The sequence below is a fragment of the Nannospalax galili genome, unplaced genomic scaffold (assembly GCF_000622305.1).
Source record: "Nannospalax galili isolate Female #2095 unplaced genomic scaffold, S.galili_v1.0 scaffold44, whole genome shotgun sequence".
NCBI classification, from domain to species: domain Eukaryota; kingdom Metazoa; phylum Chordata; class Mammalia; order Rodentia; family Spalacidae; genus Nannospalax; species Nannospalax galili.
Window position 1 is genome coordinate 5310930 of NW_008355789.1, and position 11094 is coordinate 5322023.

The following is an 11094-nucleotide window of genomic DNA, read 5'->3' on the forward strand; positions in this document are numbered from 1 at the left end:
CCTCTGGTGGTGTGTGTGTGCGTGTGTGTGTGTGTGTGTGTGTGTGTGTGCATTCTTTTTAAAAAATTGAAATAATTCTTCATGATGGTAGAAGTCAAGTAGAAAGTGCAGTGGCACTCCAACTCCCATGCCCCTAGGCCTCTGGAATACAGTAGTTACAATTTGTTGAGCCCTGACAACATGCCTGAGGCTATTGTCCCAACCCCCACAGCACAGGTGATGTCACTGACTCCACTCTCCAGATGATGGAACAGGGACACAGCAAAGAACAAACACATCAAGGTCATGGGAAGCAGGAGTTAAGCCCAGCCAGGTGAACTTTGTATCCCACGTTCCAAAGCTACTACGTTAGTTACTTTTCTTGTTATGACACAATGCCTGACTTAAGGAAGGGATTCTTTTGGTGCATCATGGTGAAGAAGGCAGCGTGGTAGGAGGGTGAGGTACATTATGTCTCCAGTCAGGAAGCAGAGGGACATGAACACTGGGCTCAGCTGGCTTCTTCCTTTTCATTTAGTCCAGGACCAGAGGCCAGGGGACGGTGTTGCCCACATTCAGGGTGGGTCTTCCCTCCACAGTTAAACCTCTATGGAAACACCCTCACAGATACACCCAGTGGTTTACCTTCTAAGTGATTCTAAATCTCAATCTCACCGAGGTTAGCCAACATAATCACTGTACTTAATGAATCTGAACTAAAGCTTCTGCATTCTCAGGAAAAGAGAACTACCAGCCATGAGCACCCTGGGGTCAATATTGTACAAATGCTTCTGTGTTGAAGTGTCTTAACTATTAAGGAGCTCTAGGTGTTATTTTCTCTAATTTATGCAGGAGGAGGTGGAGTCTCCAAGGGCTCTCTTACCAATGACAGGCAACAAATAGTTGACTTACTGCTGGAACCCAGACGCTGCAGATGGGACTAGACTCTTCAGCCTAGAACAAAAGGTCCCTGGTAAGGCTTTAGATCTAATGGGTCTCCTGCATCTTTGCTCCTTAGCTAACACAACGCCTTTGTACAAGTGGTTCATGGATTCTTGTTCTCTCTTTGTGCACACACACGTTTCTCTCCTTCATCGAGACAGAGTCTTGCCATAGCGCAGCCTGACCTGGAACCTGTGATCCTGATTTAGCCTTCTAAGTGCTGGGATTACAGCCATGCATCACCGGGTTTAGCTTCTGTTAAAGATTGAAGATTTTAAGGAAGGAAAGTATCAATCTATGCATTTAGTGGGAGAACCTGTAAATAAACCAAAGTCTTATTGAGGACAGAAGGGAGCAGAGGGAGGGTCAGACCCATGTGACTCCCTGCAGATCCCTCTGCTGGAGTTGTCAGTCACCTTCTGTGGACACACACACACACACACACACACACACACACACACACACACACACCACCGCCCTTGTAAGTACCTGGAAGGGACAGCTCTGAAGGTCACCTTCCCAGCCATGGGAATTTAGCATTTCCCTCACTTAGGATGTTCTCACAAATCCCCAAGCATTGAAATTCAGAGGCCTCTCAATGAGTTATTTTTGTGCTTGAGCCAAAGTTATGTAAGGTTAACAATGAGACAGAAGAAAGAGGCTGTGTGAAGCAGGATGAGCGATGCGCCCCGTGTGGCAGATGATGCCTGGGAGGCGGGCCCAGCTCCAGTGTGAAAGGCAGGGAGGCGGATCCCCACCTCTGAGTCACCGAAATTGCCTTCAGAAACCCTGAGAGCCAGTGAAGGCCTGGCCCTGGGGAGAGCCCTTGCAGGGGGCCTTCAGGTGTGGGGGAAGCGTCTGGGAGAGGCCCGTGCTGCTCCCCTCTCCCGCCAGCTGATGTTTTGTTTCCGTTTCCAGGGCAGAAATGGGGAAGCAGGGCAGAGGGAGGAATGTTCTAGACCCAGAGCGGACTAGGGAATGTCGTTAGAAATGTAAGCGGGGAGCTTTCGCAACACAGTGCCTCTGGTCCCTTTCTAAAGGTTATGTCCACAAGGGAAATACACATGAGCAGCGGTCCCGCACATGCACCCTGTGTGGGCAGTGGAGCTGTCATCCGACTCTTCTCAACCCCAAGGGCACCGGTTGCCAGGTGCCTGCGCAGAGCCGTTTTCAAAGAACACACTGGCCCTGTGTTCCCTGAGGTGTGGACACCAGCAGGACTGCCCCGCCCCGTCCCCAACAAGCACACAAAGGCTGAAGAGAAAATACCCTTGCGGGGGCGGGGGGGTGAGCTCACTCAGAGCTTGCCTAGCACATACAAGGCCCTTGGTTCAAACTCCGCACCAGAAAGAAAAATCTTGAGCTCAAGGCAGAGAGGTCTGGGGACTTGTGGCTTGGAGTGACTGAGATAAAAGCTGGGGCTCTAGACGGCCGGGGAAAACAGAACTGAACCCTTCTTAAGTCCTCATTTTCCTTTTTAAAAAATTTTATTTATTATTTTTATTTTATGTGTATGAGTATAATGCCTGTATGTAGGAAGGTGCACTCCTGTTGTGCAATGCCAGAGGAGATCAGAAGAGGGCCGCCGATTTTCCTGGAACTGGAGTTACAGATGGTTGGTAGTCACCATGTGGGTGACTCTGTCCTCTGCAAGAGCAGCCAGTGCTCTTAACCTGCTGAACCATCTCTCCAGACCTGGAGTTCTCATTTTTCAAGGGCAGATTTCAGTTTTCTCTGTTCCCACAAACCTGGTGGTGTTAAGACAGACTTATTTTTTAAAAAGCAGGTCTCCCTATGTAGGCCAGGCTGGCTTTCTAGCATCCTCCTGTCTCTTCCTCCTATATTGCTGGGTAACATGTGCCACCACACCCAGCTCTGATTTTTAATATTAGATTTTAATTGTACAAGTTTGTGGGGATTCAATGGGACAGATCCATATATATATATACAGAATGTAATGGTTGATCAGGTTGTTAATATCTCAAAGTTTTAAAATATTGGATTATTACATAATAATTGTATAATTATTGAATACGGTGATATTTCAGTGCGTACATTTCAGGTGAGTAATGTTCCCATTTCTTCATTGTTACTTTGCATTTAGAATCCTTAAGCCTCTTTCATCTAGTTGTTCAGGTAGAATAACTTACCCTGTGTGTGTGTGTGTGTGTGTGTGTACGTGTACATGCTCATTTGCATGTGTGTGCATGTGTGTGGAGGACAAACACTATGCTGGATGTTCTCCTCAGTTGCTCTCATTTTACTTTTTTTGAACCTGGAGCTGGCTGATTGGCCACACTGTCTTGTCACAAGCCGCAAGGATAATCCTGTGAGTGCCTGCCTTCCCAGCACTGGGATTACAGATGCACATTGGACCCTACTTTTTTGCATGAGTACTGGAGATCTAAACTCAGGTCTTTATACTAGCACAACAGTTATTTTATTGACTGAGCCATCTCCCCAGCCCCCAGAGAGCATGATTTTGAAGTAACTGTGTTCAAATCCATTTCATTCCTGGAGTACTAGAGTTTTGCACTTTATAAAAACTTAACATACAAAGTCAAAAATACCAATTCTCCATTGAATTATGAAGTCCCATTGCTTAGGATTCTAACCCGTCCACCCCAGCTCCTGAGGGAGAGCAAGAAGCTTCTGAGAAGCCCCTCCAGGAGTCCTGGAAGGCTGCAGACACATCGCCAAGGCAAAGTCGGGGAGGCGCTGAGCAATCCCAGCCTTGAATGTTGTTTCCAAGGGCTTATGGAGTCATGAGCTGGCAGAAATGGAAGCTCTTCCTGGGGTAGCACCAGCTCTCTCGGGGCAGGAAAAGCATTTAAATTGATCATCTGCATCCTTCATCACAATGGGGTGACAGGCACACAGGCAGAATCCAGGTGACTGTTTCAAGGTGAATTAAAGGACATGGCTCAATTTGACTCTCAGTAACACACAGTGGTTGCTGTGCCACAGCAAAGGACAGGACAGCTGCTTGGGCCCAAAAACCTACACAATGTAGTGCAGCTGTGAAAAGTAGATGAGGGGACAGGAGTGAAAATCCCTAGTATTGTGTCAGCTACTGATACAGATGCTTGGTAAAGAGGAAATCTCATGAACAAATGTTTACTGAGCACCTACTACGTGCCAGGCATTGATAGGTTGTAGGGGCATGATGATGAATGGAAGGTTACTTCCTCAAAGAAATGCACTGCTGCATGCATTTGTGGGGAGCAGAACGAGCAGGGATACGTACAAACATGAAGGTAAACTCAGGCTCAGCATCCTGCTGTGTTCACAAAAGTCCTTCAAAGTGTCATCCATTTTACAAAACTCGCCACATTTGTCAAGACCACACAGCTAGTATGTGGTGGACTCTCAGGAGATGAAATGTCCTCACCCCACAGTGAAAAGCCAGCTGACAGGACTCCCCCATCTTACTGTAGTCAAATCACAGGCATGTTCGGTCATCATCTGTCTAGTTTCTTTTGTTCCCAGCTCTCTGGGGGAAACAAGCCAAGGTTTTTGGCTCCTGTAACTTCTCTTGGAACTGGCTGTCTGGTACATCTCTCAGCTCCCGTGGCTCCCATAGTGGGTCCTTTCCCACCAAGGACCCCCCTGCCCCAGCACTTTTCTACACCGGAAAGCCCTTCTCCAGCTCCCATAGCTTGCGCTCCCATCATATTTCTCCACTTCTCTTCACATGAATTCTTCTTAGGGCATGGTCTACACCACAGCTGTGTCTACCTGCTCCCTCACTTCCAGCCCTCTGACCAGGGCCCTCTGCTCTTTGCCTGCACAGTTCCTTTAGAACCACTCACAAAAAAGCCTAAATGATCTTCATGTTTCTCCATCCATCTTCGTGTGTATGTGTGTTTTATTTCTTTATTTCTAGAAATTTCTCTTTAGAGATAAAGCATACCACTAAATGTTGTTCCCCAAGTATTTCATTTTATTCTTTCCTTTTGAGACAGGGTCTTACAATGCAGCCCTAGCTGGGTGGTACTCACTGCATAGCCATTCTGGTTTTGAACTTTCCCAAGTGCTGGGATTACAGGTGTGCACTACCATCCCTAGCTCTACCTGAGTATTTTAAACAAACAGTAATAGACTTTAAAAACTATCTTTATTGAAATATAATTCACAAATCATATAATTCATCCTAAAATATACAAATTGCTAAGCACGGTAGTGCATGTTTATAATCCTAACACTTGGGAGGGGGAATCAGGAGGGTCAGGAGTTCAAGACCAGTCTCAGTTACATAGTGAGTTTGAGATCAGCTTGAGGTAAGACCCTGTCCCAAACATACAAAGAAAAGACATACAATTCAATAGTTCTTAGTATAAATATGATATTATTTCATTTTTATTTATGTGTGTGTATGTATATGCCACATGAGTGCAGTGCCCATGGAGGCCAGAAGAGGGTGTTAGACTCTCTGGAGCTGGAGTTACAATCAGTTGTGAACTCCCTGCCTGCTGGGAACTGAACCTGAATACTTTGTAAGAACAGCAAGCCCCAGCTGTTAGTATATTCATGAGTTGTATGAGCAACACTACAGCCCAAGTTTAGAGCATCTTTATCACCCCACCCCCCCACCAAAAAAGCCCTTTAACTATTAGTAATCTCCTATCTCTTAGTTCTAGAGAAAACTTCTTCATGTCTGGATAGACTTGTTCACTCTGGACATTTTATATAAATGGAATCATAACATTTGGTCTTTTGTGTTTCGATCTTTTTACCCTGCACAATATTTTCAGTGGTCAGAAATTCTGTGACATGTTTTGACACATCATTTCTTTCTGTGGCCAAATAATATTCCACTGAATGGATATACCATGTTCTGTTTATTACAAGTGTGAGTAATCCATTTTTTTGCCCAACACAAATGATATTACTATAAACCAACAAGTTATTGTGTGGATATGTCTTCTTTTCTCTTGGGTTTATCTGTTTGTAAGAATAGAATTACTGAGGCCCATGGCAAGTCTATGTTTAAAATCTGAGGAAGTGCCAGGTTGTTTTGCAAAGGGATGTGTGTTATGTTATATTCCAACAGCAATGTGTGAGGGCTTTTCTGACTGCTTTAAATATCTGTTGCTCTTCAGTCTTCTTTAAAAAAAAAAAAAGAATTGTGCACTATGTTGTGGGTGTTGTGTTATGGGTGTGGTGTATGTACTTGCTAGTGTGGATATGTGTATGTGTGCATGTTGTTTTGTTTGTAGGTACCTGTGCATATGTGTGGAAGCTAGAGTGGGCATAGGACACCTTTCTTCTCCACTTTTTAAAAAAAGATATATTTATTTTGTCTTATTTTGATAATTTTTATTGAACTTTTGTGTATTTCATACAGAACATCTTAATCATCTTTATACTCTCTTCCCCATCAGTGCTGTCCCATAGCCCCTTCCACTGGATTTCATGCATTTTGTCATTTGCATTAAGGCTTATTGAGTCACGTTAGTGTCCCCAGACATCTGTCAGTGTAAGTTCATCCACTAAGTTCAGCCTATCGAGGGTCCCTCCTTTTAAGAAGATCAGGTCTTCCTCACCCAGCAGTAATCAGCTGTGAATAGTTCTTTGGCTAAGATTGGGGCCTGCTGCCTATGTCCACAGTTTTGTGATGGGTTTTTGTCTGCTTGAGTTTTCATGGGTCTTGTGCATGTTGACACCATTGCTATAAGTTCATATGAGCAGGTTCCCAGGAGCCTTTTTCCATATGGTCATGTACCTCCCTGCCCCGTGCCCCCTCCGGCTCTTACAATCTTTCTGTTCCCTCTTCCACAATAGTCTCTGAGCCTTGGGTGGGTGAAGCTTAATATAGGAGTCCTATATTTTCTGCATGTCTGGTCCCTGGGAAGGCCAGAAGATGGAGTTGGATCCCCTAGAACTGGAGTTATAGGAGGTTGTGAACCACCCAGTGTGGGTACTGGGAACTGAGCTCATATCCTCTAGAAGAGAGCAAGTGTTCTTAGTCCCTGAGCATCTCTCCAGCCCTATCCACCTTTATTTTTTTAAAACAGAGTCTCTCAACATGCCTGAAGTTCATCTATTCCACTAGGCTGGCTGGACAATAAGCTTCAGAGGTCTCCCTGTCTCTACCTCCCTCTTCCTCCCCCAGTACTGGCACACCTGGCTTTTTACCTGGGTGCTTGGGATCTGAACTCAGGTCCTCATGCTTGTGTGATAATCAGTTTACCGACTGCACCATCTTCCTAGGTCCTTTATCCTCAGCTCATCCTTGTTGTCTATGAAATGGACAGTTTTGAAGAATGTAACTGCTCTTTTCTTTGTGTTAGTAAAACATTCTTTATCTTAGCTTGAACTGTTGCTTTGTCATGGTAACATTCCTGGACAGGATACTGCAGAGATGATGTGTTTCCCTCTGGAAGCTGTGATGTTCCTCTGAACCCTTGAAGATGTTAATTTTGATCACCCACTTGAGGTGTTGTTTGATTTTTTCTACTTCATAATTACTCCTTTTTTCTTTCCTTGCAACTAATAAATGGTCTGTAGGAAGCACTTAAAGATACTTCAAAATAGCCGGCTCTTAGCCAAAATTTCTCCCTAGATTTAACTTCATTGGTGATTATTGTCTAACCCTGTCATTATTGTTTACAAAATGAGCATTTTCCTGCTATAGCCCTCTCTCCACTTTGACCAGCTTACCCAGGTTGGCATTTTACTGTCCGTCTATCCGTCCGTCCATCCATCCATCCATCCATCCATCCATCCATCCATCCATCATTGGTGAAGACTGGAATTCATATTTCTTTCAATGATGCATATTTCACTACTGTTCTTAATCAGTGTGGCCAGCAGAGTCGCTCTAATCTGACTGCTGTCCTTCTGATATCCCTGAACCCCCATCTTACTTTGTAGCACAATAAGATGTCCGAGGTTCATCTTGCAGCTCCCTTTTCTCAACCGTGGAGTGAGCCATCGTTCTATGGAGCCTGATTCTTTGTGGTAGGGGATGGTGTTAGAGATCCAGCTTGGGTACCAACTGTGCTCACTACGACTGGAGTGTCTTTGCTTTTGACTCCTCCAGTGTTAAGAAACAGATACCTGTATATAAACAAACACACATAAAGACATACATGTGTGCACAGAACATACATGTTCATACACGCATGCTTCAGAAGTCATAGGTATACACTGATATTTCCACTTCCATCCTGGATTCTTCCTCATCTTCCCCCAGTTCTCTCTGTGGTCACGTGTTCCCCTTTCCACAGTGAATCCATAAATCTCAACAACAGTGATGCTTTCCTTATTTCTTAGTTCTTATACATATAGCAGTTAGGAATCGCTTCCCCCATACCCTTACAGCAAACAGAGTAACTCATGGAAACCTAAGGTTTCTTTTTAATTCTTAAAATTCATGGAAGTTTTAGTACCAAATCATGATCAATCTGAAAAACTTCCAGGGGACTTAGAAACTCCTGATAAAATCTGTTCAGGACTGGAATGATGGCTTATCGGTTCAGAGCACTTACTCTTCTTCCAGAGGACCTGAGCTCAGTTCTCAGCACCCATATTAGGAGGCTCACAACCACCTGTAACTCTAGCTCCAGGGGATCTGAAACCTCTTCTGGTGTCCTCAGATAGGTACACACACACACAAGTAAATAATAAAATAAATCTTTTTTTTTTTTTTTTTAAATCCCTTCATCAGTCAAGTCCAATCTGCGTTCTGGCATTGGAGTTTGGATATTTTTTTCTGGGGTAAGAAGGCAGCTATAGTTTCCTGGGAGCAGCTTCTAATTGAAGACATGTTTGCAAATCTACTGTGTGGTACCAGAATTCACTCAAACAAGCATTTATGCTCAGTATGTCTTATGGTGGGTCTTGTTGGCGCATGCCAGCAGACAGCCAACCCACCAGCCACATTCTATTCTGATCAGCCGCTCTGAGCTGCTCACGGCAGTGGACAGAGAGCCCCAGGAAGCAGCCTCCCTTCTTTTACCCACGGAGGCTGCCTTCCTCTCCCTTCAGAAAAGGCAACAGGGCATCTTAAACAAGGTCCTGACCAATCTTGAAATATACCCAGTTCACCCTTCCCCAATGATCCCATGATTCCTAGTTAATTTCTTCTGACTCTCTTGATTGATGGCAAATTCCCCTTTCTTTGTTGACCTCAAGCCTTAATGTCAGGAATGTTTAGCAGTGAAGGATGGACCCAGAACTCTGGAGCAGAAGAGATTCTTCCACACAGATTCAATGCAGCTGAATGTTCAGGGGATCTGTAAATCCCTTCCCTCTTTTTCGTCCAATTGAGAGACAGTCCTGGAGATCCAGTGGGTGGCATCAACATGTCCCTACTAACAATTAGGTCAGTGCAGGGGGTGGTTGCAGCCCCCAAGTCCCCTTTTGTGAATGAGGGTCATTCCCCAGCTGTGGAGAGTCTGCAGATGGCTCCAGGCAGATTGTGCTTTCATGGGAAACTATCTCACCCAGGTCGCTTGCACCCAGCAATTCATCCTACTTAGGCACATAAAGCCCGGCCACTCATTCCTACTTGAGACATGCCTTGGAGGCCACTGAAGCCTTCCAAAGGACTGCGTAGAGCCTAGACCTCCTCTCTGTTCAGTCAGCTTTCTTTTCTTCTCTCCAGGTACCCAGGCCAAAAGCACCTGCTCAGGAACGTCCTGTGTGCTGCTGTCTGAATTTGTCCCTTAGAGGATCGAGCAGTGTAACCAGCAGAGACAGCATTCTGGAGGAGGCTGAGTTTGGGAAACTTCAAGTGAGACAGGCAAATGGACAGTGTGTGATTTGTACCAGGGATCAACCTATGGGAAGTCTCAGGGAACTTCAAACTCAATGCCCATATCCTACAACCTTCCTTTTGCCATCTGAACCCAGTACAGGACCTGGAAGAGTATTTGTTAAATCCACTAATAATGATGGATGAACATTTTCCTTTTATTTAGAGTGTAGGTTGTATGTGTCTATTTACAAGAGTACAAGAACAAACTATATCAAGCAGAAAGGCTAGCAGCTATAGCATGTGTGTGTGTGTGGGGGAGAGAGAGAGAGAGAGAGAGAGAGAGAGAGAGAGAGAGAGAGAGAGAGAGAGAGAGAACCATGTTCTAAAGGGCTAGCTCACCTTAAATATATTTCTTTGACACGTATTCAGATCTTGGCAGCCCCATGGATAGCTCTAAGAAGCAGTTATTTTTCAGAGAGAAACTTAAGCTGTCCACATCAGGAAACAGTGGGTGCAGACAAGGGCTTTCTTAGAGGAGGTTCCCTTTCTGCCTGGGAAAGATCCTTCCATAGGAAGAGGCTGGGATTGCCAATGGCTTGTGCCTTGTGCTTTTATCTGCATGGCAAGACAGCCCTTGATCTGTACATCCAGTCTCCTTAGCCACGCATAGCCCACCCCACCTCCCTCCCCAGAAGCCCAGGTCTTTGTCCTTTCCCTTAGCTGCAAAAGCTCCTATCATCTAGTCCTCCTTTGAGTCTCATGTTTCTTCACATTAATACACTTTATGATCTTTTTCCCGGTAATCAATTGCCAATTTATTTTATAGTAAAATCATCAAATCTTCAAAGGGAAAAGAGAAAAGTGAAGATTTCCCTACATTATCATTTACTAGGGTGTTACTCCATGCCAAGTTGTTTTGGTTTAAATCTGAAATGTCCTCCACAGGTTCATGTTCCAGATGTCTGCTGCTCAGCGGGTGATTCTGGTACTATTTTGGGGAAGTCGTGGAACCTTGCTGGCAGAAGTGGGTCATTAGGGGGGCGGGCCACTGAAGGTTATAACTGGCCCATGGTTCCTGCCACACTGCCTGCTTCCTAGTCTTCTATGATGTGAATCCTTCTTCCACATGCTCCCTACCCCATGATATGAACTATTCTGCTGTGTCTTTTCCCTACCATGATAGACTGAAAACATGAGCCTAAATAAATATTTCTTCCCTTGAGTGCTTTCTTTCAGCTATTTTGGTCTCAGCTATGTAAAAGTAATTAATGCAGAAAATTGGTACCAGGAAAGGGGTTGTTATGATTAAACTTGACTATGGGGTTCTTGGGCCTTTGGAGCTGGTGTGTGAGAGGAGAGGAATTTGGAAGACTGCAGATACAGGCTAAGGAAATCTTAAATGCTGTAGGCAGAGCTTAATGGGCAATTCTTGTGGAGTTTAGAAGCCCAGAATGCTGGTAGAAATGTGG

General features: G+C 44.8%; 1 long non-coding RNA gene across 1 annotated transcript; it reads left to right on the forward strand.

Moving 5' to 3' along the window:
• The first annotated feature begins 849 nt into the window (after positions 1-849).
• Positions 850-10820, forward strand: LOC115067738. Its single transcript, XR_003847105.1, has 3 exons — positions 850-952; positions 9533-9661; positions 10571-10820. It is a non-coding gene; the product is annotated as an uncharacterized LOC115067738 (long non-coding RNA).
• Positions 10821-11094: the final 274 nt, after the last annotated feature.